The sequence below is a fragment of the Nannospalax galili genome, unplaced genomic scaffold, assembly GCF_000622305.1.
Source record: "Nannospalax galili isolate Female #2095 unplaced genomic scaffold, S.galili_v1.0 scaffold300, whole genome shotgun sequence".
Lineage (NCBI taxonomy): Eukaryota > Metazoa > Chordata > Mammalia > Rodentia > Spalacidae > Nannospalax > Nannospalax galili.
In genome coordinates, this window is record NW_008347322.1 from 1538730 (window position 1) to 1561697 (window position 22968).

Genomic DNA, 22968 nt, shown 5'->3' on the forward strand with positions numbered 1-22968 from the left:
GGGGCTCCAGAGTCACCAGATGAATGCCACGGCCCAGTTCTGGGAGGCGGCACTTGCCTCTGGGACGTGATGCCCAGCGTCCTTCGGCCACGGCTTCTGCGTGGAGCATGCAGGGCAGGGACTGGGCAGAGACAGGCAGAGGTGGGTAGGGACTGGCAGGGGCTGGCAGGGCCAGGCAGACATCTTCATTTTGCAGCAACAGCCTCATCTCCAACTTCCTGTCGTGTGTGATCGCCTCTGCAGATGGAAATTTACCCGCTTCCTGAAGCCATGGATGACTTTTAATATTACAGGAGTTCTCCATTTTTCACTAATTTAATTTCAGGGGCTATTAAAGGTACCCTGAAGACAGACCATCTGTTGAGCAGATGATGGACTTGGGAAGAAATTTCAGCAGCGAGACTGTAAATTTCCACTTTATCAAGGACCCTGGTATCCAAAATCAATGTGGAAAAACATTGAGATGCTGATCAGGAACGTTTCTCAATCAGGGGCTCTCCCCCCGGCATTTTTCATTCGGATCAATCGGCTCTGACATTCTCAGCCCCGGGGAAGGGGCTGGAGCTCTGGGTCCGGGAGGGTTTCAGAATCGCCCAAGAGCAGCCATCAGAAAATGAAAAATTTCAGGGATTTCACTGATCTCATCAAGATTCCAAATCTCCTGGCTGCTCTTGGCTTCCATGGCTGGGCCTGTCCCTGGGAAGAGCCCCTCCCCGGGCCACCTACTGAGTAACCTGGAGGTTCACTGGGGATCCTGTGCATCCCTGTTCCCATGGAGCTGGGCAGAGGCTCTGCACCAGGAGATACACCTGCTAGTGTGTTTCACCTGCAGAGCCCCTGATCCTTCATCAAGCACCAACAGTACAGGTGTGAGCCAAGCAAGGTGGTGTGTTCCACCTGCTAGATGCTAGAAACTGCAAGCCCATGTCTGGGACCTTCATCCCTAGGGAGCCGACTTTACAAGTTGGGGCTCAGGTGATGTGATCCTAGGGTGCAAATGGGATTAGTGCTCTTATGAAAGGGCCCCAGAGCTCTCCATCCATTTCTTCTATGTGGGGCCACAGTGAGGAGGAACCGGCTACAAAGCAGGCAGTGGGCCTTGCCAGACACTGGGCATCACCCCACTATCTCGGTCTCCCAGTCTCCAGGGCAGCTGGATCCGTGTGTGAGCTACAAACCACTCAGTCCAAGGTGAACAACTGTCAGAGCAGAACTGTGGAAGATGAGGGAGGGGCAGGCGGAAGCGGGACTCCGATGGGCTCCAGCAAGAGCTGGAGACAAGACGGGGCTTATCAGGAGAGGCCAACTGAGGCAGCTGCCACATTGATCATTGGGACCCAAGAGGCCTCCTGAGGAAAGGAGCGAGCCATGCACACGGGTCTGGGAAGGGCATCCTGCAGTGGGGACGGCAAACACGGGTCTGGGAAGGGCATCCTGCAGTGGGGACGGCAAACATCAAGGCTGAAACGGGACAAAGCTATTGTTTCCGGGGGACAGAGAAGTGGCTGGGCCTGTCCCTGGGAAGAGCCCCTCCCCGGGCCACCTACTGAGTAACCTGGAGGTTCACTGGGGATCCTGTGCATCCCTGTTCCCATGGAGCTGGGCAGAGGCTCTGCACCAGGAGATACACCTGCTAGTGTGTTTCACCTGCAGAGCCCCTGATCCTTCATCAAGCACCAACAGTACAGGTGTGAGCCAAGCAAGGTGGTGTGTTCCACCTGCTAGATGCTAGAAACTGCAAGCCCATGTCTGGGACCTTCATCCCTAGGGAGCCGACTTTACAAGTTGGGGCTCAGGTGATGTGATCCTAGGGTGCAAATGGGATTAGTGCTCTTATGAAAGGGCCCCAGAGCTCTCCATCCATTTCTTCTATGTGGGGCCACAGTGAGGAGGAACCGGCTACAAAGCAGGCAGTGGGCCTTGCCAGACACTGGGCATCACCCCACTATCTCGGTCTCCCAGTCTCCAGGGCAGCTGGATCCGTGTGTGAGCTACAAACCACTCAGTCCAAGGAGAACAACTGTCAGAGCAGAACTGTTGAAGATGAGGGAGGGGCAGGTGGAGGCGGGACTCCGATGGGCTCCAGCAAGAGCTGGAGACAGACGGGGCTTATCAGGAGAGGCCAACTGAGGCAGCTGCCACATTGATCATTGGGACCCAAGAGGCCTCCTGAGGAAAGGAGCGAGCCATGCACACGGGTCTGGGAAGGGCATCCTGCAGTGGGGACGGCAAACACGGGTCTGGGAAGGGCATCCTGCAGTGGGGACGGCAAACACGGGTCTGGGAAGGGCATCCTGCAGTGGGGACGGCAAACATCAAGGCTGAAACGGGACAAAGCTATTGTTTCCGGGGGACAGAGAAGTGGCTTTTTTTTTTTCCTGGAAGTGACCTGAGGAGGAGGTGGCGAGGTCTGGGGGCTGAGCTAGGACAATGAGGGCAGCCCCTCCAAGGCCTCTGCTTACTGACCCAGAAAGGGAAGCTGAGCCACTGGAACCTGTGCGCTCGTCCTGCTGCATGCTGGGAACTCTGACCTTTGCTTTCTCTGGGATCCCAGAGATTGTTTGCGTGAGAAGAAGCTACAAGCGGAGCCTGGTTTCCTCTCCTGACTCCACCCCTGCCTCCCAAGGTCAAGCTACAGCTCCTAAGCTGCAAACTCCCCTGGGTGCTAGGGACTGGTGGTCTTCACTTCCTGGGGTTTCCAAACCCCAGTGCTGTCTGAAGTGACGTGTGGACAGCACCTGGGACCCCGTGTCCTCCCCACATTGGGATCTTGAAGGGTTTTCCGACTCTCTAGCCCTTTGAAAGGTGGGTGCAGCTGGCTCACTTCTGCAGCTCTTACCAGCCAGCATTCTGTTACCCCCAACACTTTGTTACCCACGTTACTTCCGTTTACCAGCAGCTGCCCCTCCTCACCCTGCTTTCAGCAGCTCCACTGAGTACTCACACCTCTGCCCTGCAGCTCCTCAGCAACGGAGTAGAAGAGATGAGGGCATGCAGCCACTGGGGAGGTTAAGAGGGCATCTGGGGTACAGGGAGTGGCCAAGGGGGACATGGAGGCCCCTGCCCCTCAAGGGAGTCAGGCAGCAATGAAATTAGAGCTCTTAACAGGGAAATGCGGCCATTGGAGAAATGGGTCAATGGTTAAGAGCACCAAGAATTAGGATTCCCAGCACCCACATGGCAGCCAGCAACTGACTGTAATTACGGTTCCAGAGAACCTGATGCCCTCTTCTGGCCTCTATGGGCATTGCACACATGTGGTGGATTTACATAAATGCAGGCAAAACACTCATAAACTTAAAAAAAAAGTACAAATGCAGATAACAATTTCTAGGGGCGGTCAGGGTGGACAGTGCGGGGAAAGCGGACAGGAGTGGGAGGGGCAGCAGGTAGCAAGAGCTGTGGAAATCGTGCTGGTGGAGTGAGTACCATCTCTTAGCAAGCTGACTTCAGGGATGGTGTGGACAACCCGGTCTTAGGGGACACAGACTTCTGGGGCCGCCATAAAGAACTGCTGCAGCTGAGTAGCTTTAAACAACTGAAATCCACACTTTCACAGCTCTGGAGGCCAGCAGCCTCAGCTCTAGGGGAGGAAAGGGCCAGCTCCCTCTATCCTGTATAGACAACCTGCTCCAGGCCACAAGCCTCTGCCTCCCTTCTTCCCCTCCGTGACTTCTACTGCGTCTTCTCTAGGCCTGTTCTACGCCTCTGTTCTTCCCACTAGGACACAGTTGTGTTGAACAAAGACCCTCCCCACTGCAGTATGACCTCATGGTAGCTCCTTACAGCCTCAGTGCTGTCAAAGCCCCTGTTTCCAAAAGTGGTCACATCTACACAAGCCAGAGTTTAGGGCTCTGAACCCTCCACAACAAATGGGACTGTGAGTCTCTAGCCTCCTCCAGAGTCCCTGCACCTGGCCTGGTCAGAGCATGTGACAGATGAACTGACCAAGGGACCATAAATAATGGAGACCCCACTAGTGGTCCCAGACCCCAGGGATCCACGGACAGTCCTTTGCATCAACTTACAGATTCAAGAATCTTAGCAAACTCAGAGTGGAAGAAAAATCCCTGTAAATGCTTGGTTTGATTTAGAAATGAAGTATCCTCAAAGGGTCATGTGTCCAGGTTTGATCCCCAACTGGTGGCTCCAACCACTGAGGATGATTCCATCATGAGGGCTCTGATTTAACAGATTCACAATTTGATGGCAGAATTGAGAGGTGATGGAAACTTCTGGAAGTAGGGTCTAGTCAGGAGTAGATGCCTCAGAGGGGAGAGGTGTTCTCCAGGGCTGCATCTTGCCCCAAATTGTCCATCTTCTCTCTCTTTGCTTCCTGGCTGACACAAGGTGAGCAGCTCTGCCCTCTCGCACCCTCTCTCAGTCTTGATCTTCTGCCTCCCCTCAACTCTTTCCTCCTCTAAGTTGTTTTCTTGAGTATCTGGTCTTGATGATGAAAGGCCAGCAAAGTATCTTATAATCAGACCCTGAGTGTCCAAGATTCTGAGCCAATCCTTCCAAGCAGACTTGTTGCATACACAGGATTAATGGTATGGATGATATCTAGTTTCTTATTAGATATGACAGGAGACAGAAAACATGGAATTAAAAAAATATTGATCCAAAATTCTATATTCAGTGAAAATATTTTTTGAAATGAAACTGAGAAAAGATATTTTCAGATAAATGAAAATTGGGAGAATTCACCTTCAGTGTAAGAAATTAACGTTAAAGAAAGTTTTCAGTATTCAAAAAGAATAATCTATATATCCAGATGGAATTACCCACCTGCAGGAAGAACCAAAGAGCCCTGGATGGGTGAATACTTAGGAAACCATAAAGGGTCTGTTCTAGTTTGTTTCTCCATTGCTATGACAGAACACTCTGACCACCACCAACCTGGGGAGGAAAGGGTCTATTTGACTTACATCGCCAAGTCACAGATCATCAGGGAGCCCAAGGTAGGAACTCAGGGCAGCAACCTGGAGGCAGGAGCTGGAGCACAGGCCATGGAGGAACGCTGCTTACTGGCTTACTCCCCTGCCCCCTGCTCAGCCTGCTTTCTTATGCAACACAGGCCCACCTCCCCAGGGGTGGCACCGCAGTGGGCTGGGTCCTCCCACGTCAATCAACAATCAAGATGATGCCCCACAGACATGGCCACAGGCCAGTCCAATGGAGGCAATTCCCCAGCTGAGGCTCCCTCTACCCAGGTGTGTCAAGCTGACACTAAAGCTATCCGGCACAGGGGTTTTCCTGTCTATTTATTGAAAACACAGTATCTGCTTCTCAAGATTACACATTGAGAAAGAGACATCACCCCTTTAGGCAGACCCACCAAAGGGATACCCCAGATGTCACCATGAGGAACCCACATAGAGAATGACCAAAAAGTAACTGACTAGCACTCTCAAAACCATCCAGGTCAAGAAACTCAGAGGAAGGCTGAGGAATGTTCTAGACATTAAAGACACTAAAGATACACATGTACTAAATGCAGTGGGTGATGCTGAGTCATTTCCTGGACCAAGAAAAAATAGTTCTGCAAAAGCCACAATTGGTTCAGCTCAACCAATTTGAATATACTGATTATTAATGAAACTATCAGCAACTGGCTTTTACAATTGCACTGTGATCATGTCAGAGACTGCCCTTGTTCTTGGGACATGTACACTGAAGTGTTTAAGGCCAGCCACGTGCCTCCAGTTTTTCCAAATGGTTCAGAAAAAAACATGCTACTTACTCAAAGTGTGTGTGTGTGTGTGGAGGAGACTGAGAGAATCCTGAACTGTTCTTGTAATTTCTCTATAGCTATAAAATTTGAGATTTTAAAAATACTGTCAGTAAAAGTTAATTGTGGGGCAGTCGTTTTTCTATCATCTCTCTTTCCTTCCCTCCTTTCATCTCCTTCTCCCTCCTCCCTCCCTTCTCCCTTCCCTCCTCCCTCTCTCCCAGCTGCTCTTCTTGCTGACCAGCACTCTGACAACTGAAGACCAGCAAGGTATCCCCGCACCATGTGGAGAGGATCAAGACATACGTGAGTCATCAGCAGACGTCCCATCCCCTGAGGGTCTGACTAGGAACAGCTTCTGTCCCCAGAAAGCCACAGGATCTGGTGCTGAGCCGGGATGTCACTTCTCTGAGGACATGACCAAGCTGTCCCTGACACATCCCCAGTGCTGACCTGGCCCGCTCACCTGTGCTTGGCATGTTGAGGTGGACTGCGAGGTCCCTGAGGCAGAGCTAGCCTCCGTCACACCCTTCCTTCATTCCAGGGACAGGGTTGGGCTCCAGAAATTATGGGATGCCAGGGGCTGAATGGCCAGGTCCAGGAGCCAGGGTGTTGGCTTCAGACAGTGCAGATCATGGCCTAGACACCCCCCACCCTGACTCTACTTGGCCACAGAGTCTCCAACGTCACACATGGAACCAAAGCTATGTGGCCACTTTCCCTCGTAGCCCACACTTGGCTTGCACCTCACCAGGAAGGAGGGGCTACAGAGATTGACACCATAAGCTGCGACGTCAACTTGTCCTCATGGTGACTCTGTGTATGGATTCACATCCAGCCACAGGCAGCAGTTGCTGGATCAACTCAGGCTCCCTGTGAGTAACTCTGGGAAGGGATTAAGAACTCCAGAGTTAACTCGCAGCTCCATATCACAACGGTGCAGAACTCCTCTGGTTTGAAGTATGGAGTTGGCCCCTCTCCTTGGCCTGCTGTGTCCACAAGTCAGTCCTCACTTCTCCACCCTGGCTCACGGCTGTGAAAATCAACAAAGGTGATGCTAAGAACCAACATGGGGGTGCTGGAGAGATGGCTCAGTGGTTAAGAGCACTGGCTGCTCTTGCAGAGGACCTGGGTTCAGTTCCCAGCACCCACATGGTGGCTAACAACCGTCTCTAATTCCAGTTCGAGGGAATCTGACGCCCTCTTCTGTCCTCTGCAAGCATTGCATGGCATGGGCACACACATACATGTAGGCATAACACTCATACACTAAAAAAAAAAAGAACCATGGCCACAGAAGCCCTGAAAACAACAGGCTCTTTACCATTATTCTTGGTTGCCCACAATAACTAAATGGTAAGACCCTAATGCCAAAAACAGCACATTTGTAAGACAGATAAATGAAGCTGGAACTGACCTGAAATTCCTCCCACCAGCTAGCTTTTGTAGTGCCAAAGGTCCTATGCAGCACTGGGGTGGGAAATTCTTCAATAGATTTATGAAGCACTGAGCTCTGCACTGCAACACTGACCTGCCAGGCAAGATGTGCCCGCAGGCACAATAGTGGTGTGACTGTTATGGGGGTAACCAACAGCTTTCTAATTCGATTTGAGGCTTGCTCCATAAGAGGGATGTCGTGCCTGGTAACGTATACATTGTCAAAAGCTCGTGGTTGGGGGCATCATGGACCCCAAGGGAAGAACCTATGATTATTTTGCTAAATGGACACATTATCAAAATGCCTTCTAAATATCCATTTTCCTCTGTTTGCAATGGGTAGCAGTCAATGCAGAGACTGATCAAAGTCCTGGGGACACGTGACTGAGAGTTTTCAGCTCTCAATGGGACATCTACATCCCCTCCCCCACCCCAGGACTCAGGGAACATCTTGGAAAGAAGGTAAGAAGACTCTAAGAGTCAAAGGATGGAGAGGAATGCTGTTGTAGGGCGTCTTCTGGGCACGATGTGGCTGGTGCACTCATGAACTCACAGCAACTGTTGTGACCTGCACAAACCCAGCACAGATCAGACCAACCAGTCAACATTCTAGCATGGGTGGGGGGGCTTATGGAAGCTCTTAGAATTTCATGGTTGCTGGAATAGATGAGTCATTTTTCTTCAAGGATGTGGTCACTGGTTAGGTGCCCATGCTCCGGGGTGGCCCCATACCTGTGGGGATGTGGCCAGGACTATTAGGACTCCATGGGTTATTTGAAAAAAAGGAGAGGGAGCTGGAGAGATGGCTCAGCAGTTAAGAGCACTGGCTGCTCTTGCAGAGGCTCCAGGTTCAATTCCAGCACCCACATGGTGACTAACAGCCATCCATAACTCCAGTTCCAGGGGACTCTGACACCCTCTTCTAACCTCCACAGGCATTGCGTAACATGGTACACTTACATACAGGCATGCAATATACTCATACACATAAAAATAATAAATAATAAATGAAAAGACGATATGACACGGGAAGGGAGCGTGCTGGCATGTTGTTGGGATAAAACACTGACAAAGAGCAACTTAGGGGAGAAAGGGTTTCGGCCCACAGCGACAGTCCATCATGGTGGTGAATTCACAACACTGCAAGCTTGAGACAGCTGGTCACATCACAACCACAGTCAAATACAGCGAGAGAACAAATGCACGCAGCTTGGTCCTCAGTAGCTCTCTCTACTCTTATACAGTTCCAGGGGAGGTGGTAAGGGGGAGTTATCAACTCTCATCACCCGCTGGCCAGAGCCAGGTCCCGACAAAGAGCCTGAGCCGCAGATACTGCAGACTTGTTACTAGGTGTGAGGCAGCCTTGCCAGTGCAAAGCCCAGCTCCGTGCCATCTGGCTCTTGTGGCCGTGGGGAAGAGTGAGGTGACTAGAGACTGGGGAGGGTCACCCTCTTGTCTCCACAAAGACTGTGGTAAGGGTAATGTTCCTGGGGTTCAGGGTTCACTGGGAGTCAGGGGCCTGTAGGGAGAGCCTATCTGGGGAGCATTGTTGTTAAGTTCTGCTGAGAGAGGAGATTGCAAAAGGGATCTGGGGTTGTATTCTCTGGGTTAGGACTTTGGGAGGGTCTTGCTGAAAAGCCTTCCTGTCTGTGAAGAACTGGCTGGGTTCTGAGACTCCTATTGGAGAGAAGCTTAGAGTAGAACCAGCCTAACCACAGTGCAGCCAGCAGAGGGTATGGGGGTGGGTGCAGAGGGCATGGGATGGTCGCACAGGGTGCACAGCCCATCTGTGGAGGCATATGCATTCCTTTGAGGAACAGACAAGCCTCACCCCAGGCTGGCCTCCTGCCCAGCCCTTCCTGGTGTCAGGATGCCAGGCAGGTTGGGGAGGACTCTGAGTTACGTTCCCAGTGATAACCACCCTGCAGTATCTTCTCCTGGATGGGGGCCAGGGGGCGTTATGGAGCATTTGGTACAACTGGCAGGCGACAAACATGGTGTCCTTATCGCAAGATGACAGAAGCAAATGTTGAGGAAAAAGCAGGGTCCTTGATGACTTGCCGTGGGGGCACCAGGGCCCATCCAAGTCTCCTCTGAGCCCCAGAGCACACCAGCCCCAGTGTTGCTTCTTTGGCAGGAAGGACAGCATAGGTCTCTGGGAGGCTTGAGAGACTCTTTGAGGATGCCGTGGGGTGAAGGTGAGGTGGAAAATGAAGCACGGAACAGAACACTTCTTTGGCAGGAAGGACAGCATAGGTCTCTGGGAGGCTTGAGAGACTCTGTGAGGATGCCGTGGGGTGAAGGTGAGGTGGAAAATGAAGCACGGAACAGAAACCTGGGAGTCAGAAGCCTCAGGGTAGGGCCGAGAGTGACCTGTCGGAGCTTAGAGCCTGGGTGCACAGAGGCTGCCAGGGGAATACCCCGGGGACAAGTGACCAGGGCTTCTTGAGTCTATCCTGCTGAAGTGTAGGGTTACCCAACAATGAGCTGCCTTCCCGGTCCCTGAGGACTCGTGGTCACTCAGGTACCCAGATCTCACAGTCATCCCGTCACAGCGAGGAGGTTCCAGTGGGTCCCAAAGGCCGTGCATAAGGAATCAGGGTGGGATTCCTGGATGCAGCTGTGCACAGCCTCTCCTCGCGTGTGCCTATGAAGCCCAGCTCTGCGCCTGGCAGAGGACGGTGCTGTGCCACGCAGGCATGGCCACCTCTGAGTCAGACTAGCACTCTGAGAATGCTGGGCTACTGCAGTAGGTGTAAGTGGAGGTTGAACACTGGCCAGTCGCTGATCATCTACTAATTCTATTCAACCCTATGCTAGGCTCTCAAGGAAAGCGGGTCCATGTCCACACCTGAGGCGTGCGGCCACATACGGCTGGCAAGACTTGCCTCAAGAGCTGGTACTAAAGACCAAGGCAGGAACAGCTGAGTGGCTTCAGGTTAGAAGCCACTGTGAACAGTGACAGGGAGTCACAGGCCAACACAGCCTCCAGCAACCTTGGAGTCCCGTTCTCCCTTACGGCCCTTGATGATCCTTGATGATGCCACAGAAAGGAACTTCAGGACAAGCCAGACTGAAGCAAAGGATGTGAATTTATTAAGTACTTAGGCAGAGAGACATAGGTAAAGGGCAATACCCAATTCCAAGGCACAAGCACAGTGCTTAGTACCTTTATGATAATCAGAAAGCCCAGCCTGCAGTCCATGGATCGCATGCACCCCAGGATAGCTATAAACACCACCCAACACAAAATCATAATCTTATATTACGAAGGTTTTTTTTTTTTTTGGTAACCCAATTATGTGTTTCATAGATGAACATGTCGTGTCATGTCAGGTTAGACAGCCCTGAAAGACCCTGTGGTTACATTCCTCGAAGGATGTAATTTACAACAGTGTTTAAAGATGAGGCAAAGCTTAGATTTAAGTAAGGTATAGAAGTCAAGTAAAAATACATGAACGGGTTTTGCTTTTTTATTGTAAAGAATTTCCCCTTGGTACTGAAATTGCAAGGTGATTTCATGAGGTGCGCTGTTTAGATTTAGGAACGAGGGAGCGAAGGTTAATACGGTAAAACTCAAAGTCACAAATATTCTGGTTCTAAGTAAGCCTTGCTTTATCGCTGTTTTTTAGCGTCGTTCTTTGAGATAGCTCTCGGAAAAGGGAATATTGACTCTGCAGGCGATCTTGGCTTTATCGGTTCTGTTGGAGTCCTCGACTCTCCTCACTGTGGGGGGCTTCCCGCCCTTCTCATATTTCCTTAAGGTTCCTCGTCTTTCTGTCCTTCCTCAGAACCATGCTGAGTGAGGCCTGCTCCCCCCTCAGGAGGTGGAAGAGCCTGGGAGTCCTAAGAGGTTAGCAAATCTGTTATGAAGAGCCAGCGGCCTGATGGAATGGGCAGTCCGGAAGATTCCAAAGCCAATGCTGTTTCTCCAGGCTCAGCCAATAGTTTTCCTCTCATCTTAATTAGCTCACTGGTGCAAAAAGCACAGCAACTGTGACATCCCCCAGGAGCACAGAGGACCTGTTTCTAGAAGCAGGACACTACATCTTCCTACTCAGCCTGGAGAGAGGACACAGACAGGCAGCCAGCCAGATGAGAAAGAGGAGGCTTCTGGGGGCTGGCCCAGGCCCAGCCCAGCTGCCCAAGTGCCCCCTCTGCTCTCTATAAGCGCCTGCTTTCCCATCACCTGGGGAGCCGGGTAATTTGTATTCCAATTTTTAGGAACTGCCTGAGGTAACAGAGGCAGAAGTTGCCCCAGCTATGGGTTTTGGAGCTGGTGATGGGTGAGGTGTGGTCCTAGAAAGGTGTGGGCTTCTGCCTGCCCCATGCCAGCATCTCCCATGGCTACCAGCCTCTTGTGCTAGGCTTCCTTTTTTTCCTGCATAGTCCCTCCACTGGACTTCTGCATTCTGTCCTTTGTGATAAGACTTACAGAGTCAAGTTAGTGTCCCCTGACGTCCCTCAGTGCAAGTTCATCCACTTGCAGTCTAGTCAACCTACCTAGAGTCCCTTCCTTTAAAATCAGCTATTCCTCACCCAGCAGTAATCAGCTGCCAATAGTTCTTTGGCTGATTTGGGAGCCTGCTGCCCACTTCCACGGTTCTGTGCTGGGGTTTTGTCTGCTTGAGTGTGCACGGGTCTTGTGCATGCTGGCACCATTGATGTAGGTTTGTATGATAAAGGTCCCAGGCACCTGTAGGACTGTTTCCATACGGTCACACACCTCCTCCCTGGCTCTTACAATCTTTCTGTCCCCTCTTCTGCAATGGTCACTGGGCCTGGGTTGGTGAAGTTTAATACAGGAGTCCTGCCCAAGGACCCACACTCTGCAGACTCTTGCTTTGGCCATTTGTGGCCTTTTGTGTTCACGGCCCTCTGTTGCACGAGGGAGCTTCGCTGATGATGCGCTAGGCTAAGAGCTATTTTGGCATCCTCGGCTCTCTTTAGTCAATACCTTCTCACTCTCACCAACAGGATCCAGGCACCCAGGAGTGCCTCTTTCAGAAAGAAATGACAAGAGAAATCAGCCAGGTGATGTTCAGAATCAGGACAGCAAGAGGCTTGGTGTTCTTGTTTATAAGAGAAAAGTGGGGAAGGCTGGCGGTCCCCCACACAGCAGGGCAGGGACCACATAAGATGCTGGTGTGGACCAGGTGTGAGGCAAACCCTTTACAAGACAGAAAGTCCCACTGAAGCCCTTAGTTATGCCCCAGAGAGGGCATAACAGAGAGCCCCTGTATCCCAGGAAGAAAAGGAAGTTCAGAAAATTCCCTGCCTTGACCAAGGTCACACTGATGACCAGTTAAAAAAAAACTGGTTCACATCCCCTGCTATATCACAACCTGTCCCCCAAGGCTCAGAGGACATTGCAGAAGACGGGGCAGAAAGATTGTAAGAACCAGAGGCTGGGGAGGACTGCTTTGAAGCAGTGTCTTCTGGGTAGGAGAGGACTGCTGCACTCATGAGCTCACAGCAGCTGTGGTTGGCTGCGGAGGACCTGCACAGACCAACCAGCAAACACCCCAGCGTGGGTGGGGAAGAGGTGATGAGGCCCTACCCCTGTCCGAGGAGCTACTGCAGCTGCTGGAGGAGGGAGAGCCATTTTTCTTGAAGAGTGTGACCCACAGTAGGTGGCCCCACACCCATGTTCACGTGGGCAGCAGTAACTGGACTCAGTGGGTTAGGAAGGAGAAAGGGGGGGGGACGAGGAGGATGAGGACAAGGCTGAGAAGGAGCAGTGGGAGGACGGGGACGAGAGGGAGGAGACATTAACTTGGGAAGGGGATGGAGGAAAGATTTGGAGGAGTTGGAGGAGAAAGTGGGGGATATGCTCAAGATACATATTATAGCTGGGCATGATGACACAGGCCTTTAATCTCAGCACTCAGGAGGCAGGGGCAGGCAGGTCTCCATGAGATTGAGGCCAGCCTGATCTATATAGTAAGGTCCAGGCCAGCTGGGGCTACAGGGAGATCCTGTCTCCAAAAATAAATAAATAAATAAGGAAGGAAGAAAGGGAGGGAGGGAGGGAGGAAGGGAGGGAGGGCGGGAGGGAGGAAGGAAGGAAGGAAGGAAGGAAGGAAGGAAGGAAGGAAGGATAAAATAAGATACGTTGTATACATGTAAGAAATTATCAAAGCATAAATTTGAAATATTATGCTTAAACTGATTCAAGAAAGGGACCACACATCACTCCATGTGTGAACATGGCTGGTGGTTCCCAGTCGTGACAGTACAGGGTCACACTGCCCATGCAACTCCCATGTGTTCCTCCTTCCTTGCAGAAACTAGGATACAAGCCAGTGGGAGCCATTCTTTTGCCAACTCTCTCAATTTCTTGAACTTTTTTTGGCAACAAGTACTGAATAGTGTTTTAATCAGGGGAAGACAATAAAACTATTTTTAAAGATGGCAATCGACGCATGAAGGCTGAAGCCAGCTGTGGGTGAATCACTCAGGGACGCTAAATTTAGTGGTATGGTACTAAGTGACCAGTGTGCCTGGAAGGATCAGGGACTAACCTGGCCTGGACCCACCAACCACTTGCCCCGCCGCCAGAGCAGGGATCTGGCGGTGGCGGGGGTGGGGGCCTCGGAGAAGGGGCCCAGGGTGAGGAGGGAGAAAGGAGGGACATCGTACCACCTCCAGCAGCTTTTCCGATAACATATGGGATATCCTTCTGTCACCGCTCTCTGCCAAGACAGGGAAGCAGCCGCCCCCGCTTAAAACACCCATGGATGCTATACCTCTGCTGGGCAGGCGAGGTGGGGTGGGGTAGGTGGGGACAGGCAAGCCTTGTCCCACTTTGGAACAGCAGCGTGTGGAAGAACGACAGTCTGTGCCGAGGGAAGAGTCAGCCTAGATGAGCACTGCGGGAAGTTCCTGTGTTTTCCTGGGGCTGTATCCCTCCTCCCAAAATGGGGACAGTTTGCTGGTACCCTGTGGTGGCCTGGTAGGGCCGAGCACAGCTGCCTCTGACCACTTGCAGATGAACCCCTGCTCCTCCAAGCTGAATGAGCCAACCTGGACCGTTGCAGGTGTCTAATAATCTTTCTACCTGTTTGGCTGGGCTCCCATCTCTGCTCCTGAGAAGGACACCTGTGTCCCAGCCCTAGTGCATGGATTCCCCCAGCAGTGAAATGAGCAGTGCCTCTGGCCTCACGCTTACTTGATGGATGGACAGAGCACAGAAAATGACGGCCACAGAGTGGCAGGTGGTCTTGGGAAATTAAGCAACTCACCCCCTTCATCCATCATCAGAGCCTCATTCCTTCCCCCTCGGCGTAGGGTCAGCAGGGCGCTCTCTGAGCAATCCATCACCGACTGGGCCATAATATTGCAGGTCTTCGTCTCTCCAGGAAGCCACCATCAACCGGATGCCCTGAACCCAGTGCCCGCTCACCCACTTGGAAAAGTCTCTAAATGTTGTCCTAAATGGGGATTTAACTAAAGGGTAGTAAGCTTCCAAGACGTCTGTTCTGGTTTGTTCTCCATGGCTGTGACAAAACACTCACAGTTCATCAGGGAGCCCAAGGCAGGAACTCAGGGCAGGAACCTGCAGGCAGGAGCTGGAGCACAGGCCATGGAGGACCGCTGCTTACTGGCTTGCTCTCCTGGCCCCTGCTCAGCCTGCTTTCTTATGCAACGCAGGCCCACCTGCCCAGGGGTGGCACCACCCACAGTGGGCTGGACCCTCCCACATCACTCAACAATCAAGAAGATGCTCCACAGACATGGCCACAGGCCAGTCCAATGGAGGCAATTCCCCAATTGACAGGGTCCGGGTGTGTCAAGTTGACACTAAAGCCATCCAGCACAGGATCCATGCAGGACAAGGCCCACTTGGAATTAACCTTCTTTTAGATAATGACCTTGTTTCCCCCACTGCTTGCCCACCCCCAGTGCCTACGAAGATGCCTCTCACTGACCTACACTTTAGATCAGCTAAGAGGGTCCTAATGCCCACCCGGTCCAGTTTCAGCCTTGGAATGGGGAGAGAGCTAAATGACCATGCGACTGCCAGTGAGGCCCAGGAAGTCCCTGCCAGGTGGAGGTGTGACAAGTGTGACTCTATCCCCCTGGGGATGGAGGGGGCATCAGGAGGCCCCCGCTGTGATGGCGGAGCTATGGCCACCCTAGAGAGCAGCCTGGTCCCACAGCACTCTGTGGGTGTGAAATGAGGAAGACTGCAGGACCCTGGGTACCAAGATGCCACACTGCCCACATGGGTTCCGCTCTGAGTGCCTAGCTGGGTGCAGGGCAAACAAGTGGATATGGGTCTTGCTTTACCAGCCATCGGTCTGGACTATGAGGAGAGATCAGACTCTGTGTTGGGAAGGATTTCCCCTAGCCCAGAGCCTGGCTTTGAACTTGCTTGTCCTTGGAGCCCAGCTTCCACAGCCATAGATTCAAGTGCCCATTCAGGACCAGTTGTCATAGTGCTTGGTACATCCAGGAACCTAGACCATAGAGCCTGCTTGGGATGGAGGCAGGGAGCCCCTTCCTGCCTTGGTCTGCCTAACTGGTCATTTTCCTATACCCATCTTCTTCCAAAGGCAGCACTGAGGTGGCTCTTTAAGGAGATGAGCAAGCCTGGGGTCTCATAGCTCCCTAGACCATCACCTGAAGTCAGGGGTATGATGGATCAGGAAGAATGCTCACCAGGGGTTGGTAAATTCAGGACACTCCCAATAAGCACTTATGAACTACCTGCTGCTTACAGTCTGTAGGCACTCTGTGAATCCAGAGGGTTCTGAAGATCAGGCTGAGTCTGGACACACAGCAGCTTTTTCTTCCTGGCCTGAGTTCTGCCTTCTGCCATCAATGTCTGTCTTCTTATGCCTGCAGAGCCTGGGCCCATGGGGACTTGGGGCTGGGAGTGACTTCAGGGGCCGGGCCTGAGCTCCTCCCCTGCCCCCTCCTACTGGCCCACCAGCTCCTTCTCTCCATCACAGGGCAACCCTGGCTTTCCTGTGCTTAGAGGAACCTGGTGTTCAGGTAGCCCACCTAGAGTACTCAATACTGAGTCTAGCAAAAACACCACTGTCAAGACAACTCAAAGGTCAGTGCATGGCCAGGGGCTGCGGGCAGCCCATAGCCAACAGTGGAACCAGCTTCTAGGACTGAGTCTGGGGCAAGGGATTATCTGGACCCCAATCAGGGAACAGAGAAGAGATCTGTCTCTGTGGACACTCCCCCATACATCAGTCTCAAAGCCAAGGTGACTCTGGCCTCTGTTCATGAAGAAATGTGTTCCCCATAGTCCGCCATCCAGAGCCCAGAGCTGGAGAGACCAACACCCTCACTAGCCCAAGGCTTGGGGATAGGACCCCTGGTCCGATGGAACGTCCAAGCTGTGTGGCAGAGTCCTGTGCTTTCTGAGTCCCTCGCTGGGTAGGATTCCCAAGGGCCATCCTTGGGGTTTGCCACTGAAAGAGTCCTCTTTGTCCCATATGCCCCCACACACACTTCTGGGGTGCTCAGGAGCTTTGGCGCCTCCTCGGATGTAACATCTTTCCGTTCCCAAAGTGAAGAATGAAAGATTACAGACGTGTTGGCAATCTGGTTAAAAATAGACCCATCTATTAAAAGGTGAAAACTTAGTGAGAAACACAAGGCACTGGGGACCGGGATGTACCCTGGCCCCTGGCCACTCCCGTTGGGAAATCAAGCCCTCGCAGACTCTGGTGGCCCCCACCCACACTCTGACCTATCCATGGGTACAGTGGACCGCCCTCAGACGTCTGCGACAAGCCAGCGGTGTGCCAGTGGACATCAGTTTTTTTGACACTCGTAGGTTTTAAAGCAGGGGCTGTGGCTTCCTAGAGGAATGGGCTGCATCAGCCATCAACCATCAACCTGAAGAGCGTGAATTCCATGCCTCGACAACACAGTTGAACTCCCCCTTCAGTACATCCGCAGTCAGATTTCTTCACAGAGAGCCCACCACCTCTGATACCAATGCCCACCACAGCCCATGGCTGGGGCCTCAACTGCAGAAGTAGTGATGGACAGAAACCACACACAGCCTTGAGAGCTGCCAGGGGGTAGGAAAGCCAGTGAGAAACAAACCCAACTGCCCAGAGTCAGGGGAGGCCGGGTCTGCACCCTCCCATCTCCCTCCTGCTGACCCATCCATGAGCCTGTTTCTCAAAGCCAGTTTTTTCTCCCAGGCTCTGGCCCCTCCTGGAAACTCCTCATTTTTCAAAGTCTTCTTCCTCTCTATACCGTCTGTGGGCTAAATTCCTCCTTCCCCTGAGCTCCCTTTGGCCCTCATTACCCACCCCTGGGGCACAGTGACTTCCTACCCTACTGTTCGCTCTGCTTGGCTCTCTGTCCTCTTAGATAAACAATTTCTTAAGGCACCAGAGAGGGTGGTCAGTGTTTGCTGACCAGAGAGGTTCAGGGTCCTGCATTAACGAGCTGTGTCAAATCACCCTGACTCTTATCCTATCTCGGGGTCTCAGGCTTTAAAGCTAGGGGTGCCGGAGCCCCCAGGCATCAAGCGGCTCAGAGCTCTCTCCTCCGTGCAAGCCAAGGCTCTCCTCTCTCAGAGAGGAGGGAAAGGGCTGTCTCTGCATATGTTGTATGGGACCGTCCGAGTCAGAGAGACATCATCTTCCTGAGCTCAGCTGTGTCTGCTTGTCAAAGATCATCACAGCTGGGTGTTGACTGCTGATACCCCAAAATAGAAGTGGGGGCAGGGAGAGTCACAGGATCCTCTGCTGAGTATCCAACCACACTTACCAATCCGTGGTGGGAATAATTGTATGTGACCTGGGGAAAGGCTAGAGTATTGGGCTGGGGAAGACAGGGGGCGGTGCAGCTATGCAGCTATGAGGAAGCCCTCATCAGTGCTTGGGCAGAGGGGAGCACCCACACGCCTGGAAGCAACCCCTCACTCATTGCTCTGTAAGTAAGCCCAATAAACGTATGGGTTTCCCAGAGTGCACTTTGGTAGAATCTCACCTTGGTTTGGAACTAAGGGAGGAGGGTGGACGTTGTTTACATCTCCCTCAGGGGAGGAGTTTTAGCAGCAGGATACCAAGCCCACTTTCACGCCACACCCAGCTGACCCCCCTGTCAAGCCCTGCCATGCCACACCCTCGCTGCTCTCACACCCTGCCATGCCCCCCTGTTTCCTAGTACATCCAGCTCCATGGCTCCTTCCTCTGATAGCCCTATCACACCTCTTACTGCACCCTTACCTCCCCACCCCCTCAGGCTTCCCAGTGTGGTCTATCCTCACCTCCCTCAGGAGGCTCAGGCTCTTCCCACTGGTCTGTCTCTCAGCACTCATCTTTCAGGAGCTCCTCTGTAAGTGGCTTGTTAGCCTTGCTAAGGTCCAGCCTGGACTACATCACTCTGTTCAAAAGCCATCCACGTCTCCCTTGTAGCTGGAGATGTTCATATCCTTGGACGAGTATTCAGGGACCCCACAGACGGGTCTTGATGTTCTAACCAATGTATCCTTTCTCCTCTGAACAAGCCTCCCCCGTCTCTGTCTTCGGGCTCCCCCCCCATCCCCTCTCCAGCCCTGGGCTGAGGGTCTCACCATGACCATAAGACCAGAGAGGTGAGGAGGAGGGTCTGCCCTGGGGAGGGAAACCAACCTATGCTCAATGAGTAGTGGGAAGCTCCCCTTCTGGATGGGAGGGGAAGTCTGAGAGAGGGTTCCCGGTCAGGCTGGTTAGGAGCCTGCTCAGGGCAGTTAGAAATGTGCACTTGAGCTCCACTTAGCCGCTTAAAAATAGAAGGATGAGATTAAAAAGGAGCAAGTCAAATGGCTCCAAGGAAAGCCATCAGCAGTCCAAATGTGCAGACTAATTCAATTTCCGCATCTTCCCCACTCTGAAGTGCGCATGCTGGAGAGCCGGGGTCATCTCCCCAGGGAGAAGAACTGCTCCTCAGAGCTGCCCCAACCTGGCTTAGCTGCCACTTGTAAATTCCCCAACTCCATCCAGACATTAGAGTCTAGGTTATGGCTACAAGTAGAACCTCAGGGTGGCTCTCAAGTGTATGCGAAACCAGATTCCTGAGCTCCACTGCGGAGGACACAGGCGAAGCAGACCAGGCTCACTGTGAGCAGTCCTTAGCAGAGTCTGGACTCCTTGGAAGCTGTGTGTGCACGAGTGTGCCTTAAAGCCTCGCAGAGACTGTCGTGCAGAGCACCTGAGTTATCTAGCACTGTGGAACAGATTGCCCCAGAAACTTAGCTGCACACCACACCAAAACCACTTGCTACCCCACCCTCTGTGGGGTGAGGGGTGGGTGGTGCTGACACCGCTTCTCTACAGCTGAGGCTACCTGGCTGTGGCTGGAGAATCCACCTCCAAGCTCACTTCTGGGTGGCCAGCAGATGGCCCTCACAACCTAGGCCTGTCTACCAGCCACTCATAACATGGCATTGTCTCCCATGCCATGTGAGAGCGAGAGAGAGATGGATAGTGTGAGGGTCATGTTGATTAGGATCTTACATCACCTAGGAGACAAGTCTTTTGGCACACCTGTTAGAAATTAGAGTAGGTTAGCCTCTGGCCAAGCCTGTGAGGGGTTATCCTGATTAGGTTAACTGAGGTGGGAAGACCCACCCTAAAGGTGAGCAGCACAATCCCCGACATGGGAGAAAGCTGAGCACTGGCTTGCATGTGTGTGTGTGTACACGTGAGCACGCACTCCAATGCTGTGGTGCATGTGGAAGCCAGAGGATGACTTCCGGGAGTCAGTTCTCCCTACACTTGTGGGTCCTAAGGATCAACCCAGGTCATCAGTCTTGGTGGCAAGCACATGTACGCTGAGCCATCTCCCCAGCACCGCCCTGTTTCTCCTGGTCCGCAGATACAGTGTAACAGATTGCTCACCCTCCGCCACCATGACTTTCCCACCGTGATGGGCTGAACCCTCCAGCTGTGCGCCAAGATAAACCTGTCCTTCCTTAAGTTGCTTTTATCCGAGTATTTTATCACAGCACAGGAAAAGCAACCCAGACATATGGGTGCCTTATATTAGCCCAGCCTCTGCAGTGATGTCACCCACTTCTGTCAGCCTGGCATAAGCTCAGGGATGCTGGGGGAAGTGGGTCACTGGGAGCTCAGGGGTAGGCAGGTTCCTACATGGGTACCACCGCTCTGTGTCATAGTGAGCAAAACAAGGCACGGACCGCGAGGGCCACTTGCCCCTGTGGATGCTACCAGCAGGGCAGAGGCAGGATGGACCCCATCCTCCTGGGACATTGAGGGGAGTTCTGGCCCCGTGGCTGCTGCTCACTGTGGACCTGTGACCTTGAGAGTCACCCATGACCTGAACCTCAGGTGTCCATCTCCTCAAAAGGTACGGCCATCACTTCCCAGGTCACCATGACCCCAAGCACCCAAGGGCAATACAAGGCAACGGAAAGCTGAAGAGTTCTAATGTCTGAGGAGGTCTGGGTTTGGGGACCCTGGAAGCCCGCACTCTGCAGATCTTACCTCCACAAGCCTGGGCTGCCAGCAGGAAAATTGAGGCACAAAGAGTTGTCTCCCACCCAAGCTCAGCTCATAGTTAAGGTGGGGCTAAGGTTAACCACAGAGACCCCAAGTTAAAGGGCTTCATCAAATTGGGGATGGCACTGTAACTTTAAGAACAAGCTATGAGCTATGAGGGTTGGAGAGATGGCTCTGCAGTTAAGACCGCTGACAGAGGACCCAGGTTTGGTTCCCAGAACCTACATGGCAACTAACATCCGTATTCCATGGCAATCCACGACTCCTGTTCCAAGGGATCTGATGCCCTCTTCTGGCCTCTGTGGGCATTGCAAGCACATGGTGCACTTACATACAAGCAGGCAAAACATTCATATGCATAAAAATAAAAAACTTTAAATTTTACAAAATGGTCAGGGGAAATGGCTCAGTGGTTAAAGTTCTTGCCCAGCAAGCAAGAGAACCAGAGGTCAGACCCCAGAACCCACATAAAGCTGGATGTGGCAGCATGCATCTGTAATCCCAGCATTCCTACAGCAAGGGGATCCCCAGAGCTTGTGGACCAGCTAGCCTGGTGTACACAACAAGAGACCATGTTCCAGGAGGAAGACACATATGGTTTTCCTCCACACACATGCTTTGGCACACGTGTCCCCACACTCAAATGCACACACATCACACATACAGGAATCAGGGATCCCTGTGGCTCATGGTGACGTCAGTCCTTACTGCTTAACCACAACCCTCTCCAGGTAATGTGTCAGTGTCAGCAGCACATGCCAGAACTGGTCCAGGAACTGGGAGGTCTCAGAGGCTCCTGCAGGAACCTGTGCAATCATAGAGCTGAATTGCTCCAAGCAACAAGACCCTGTTCATCTCTGCTGTAGTGACACTTTGGTCTTCCTGGGGAAATCAAGGAAGCTGAAGCTACCTGGTCTGTGGCACCTGCTCCACTCCAGGCTTAGCACAGACCTTCACACCTGGGAGCTCAGCTAATCCCAATAGCAGTGATGTCCACATCACCCCTCTGCTCACAAAAGAGGAAACTGAGGCTCAGAGGAAGGACAACTTGGGTCACAGCCACAAAGGGAGCGCACACCACCCTCCACCACCTCCCCACAACAAGCCCCTGCCCCATCACTGTTCCGAGGTGGCCCCAACTTGAGGCCCATAGACAGATCACCTCGCAACTGGGAGATGCCCCAGGCCCCGCCTCACTTAGCCAGGCTGAAGTCCTGGCTCTTAAAGCCCCTCCCTGGCTGCCCTCACCACCTAGTCCTTTCCTCGGTCTCCCCCTGATCCCTCCCTCCAGCCACACCTTCGGACCTGCACACACACTCCACATCTGAGCATTCACTCCACTCTCCTGCTGCATACCCCTTTTAGCATACCAGTTCCACTTAGATGGGGGGTGTCATCAGCCCTGGCGGGCACCTTGTCACCAGCCCTGCCTGGCACTCAGCCCTGCCTGAGTTGTTCACTGACTACGAAAGAATATACAGACCATTCTCCCTGGTCACCACTTCTGGGACTCCAGCTGGACCACCGACAGGAGACAGCCAACATTTCCACAGTGAGAGGCCTGGGCTCCTTAGCCAAGGCTCACTGTTTTCAGGCCCCATCTATGTGCACACCCCCTGGGCCCTAGACCCCTGCCCTGCTGTCTAGTCTTTCTTTAAGAGCTCTGCATCTTGACAGCCTCTTCCCAAAGCAAGTGGCAGGCGGCCTCACCTCTGAGACCTTGGTTCGGCATTGTGTGGTTGAGCCCTCGTAGCTGAGTGAGGCAGCTGCTATTTCGGGGCTCTTCTCTCTGAGGAGGGCACAGAGGAGGAATGATAGACCCCAGGGCTAGGAACTCACCGCTGGAAATTCGATGCCTTTGCCTCTCGTCTTCGGACAGAGGGTGTGGAGACTTGCTTAGTGACTGGGTCAGGATAGCCAGAGATACCTCCAGAGCCACAACAGCCAAACCTGGGCTACTAGAAACACAGGCTTTACCCTCCACTGCGGGACTCAGCCAGTCTCTTTTGTCACCACAGTGGTGGCAAATGGCGTGCACCGTGCAGATGCCAGCTCCTCTCACCCTTGGGTGTACTGTGACCTTTCTGGTTTCTCTCCCCAGCTCCTGGTCTCATAATCAGCTCGAACTCTCCTCTCATTTCCAGAAGATTCTGAGAATCCTAGCAGTGGGGTTGGTGTGAGGGGCCAAGATGCCAGTCAGCCATCACATATCAGCCAAGGTGAGGCTCACCCCTCAGGCTGGACCAAAGGGCGGCTCAGAGGGAAAGTGGGGGGAGGTTGGGAGGACCGCAGCCCACCACAGCCTGTTGAAGCTGG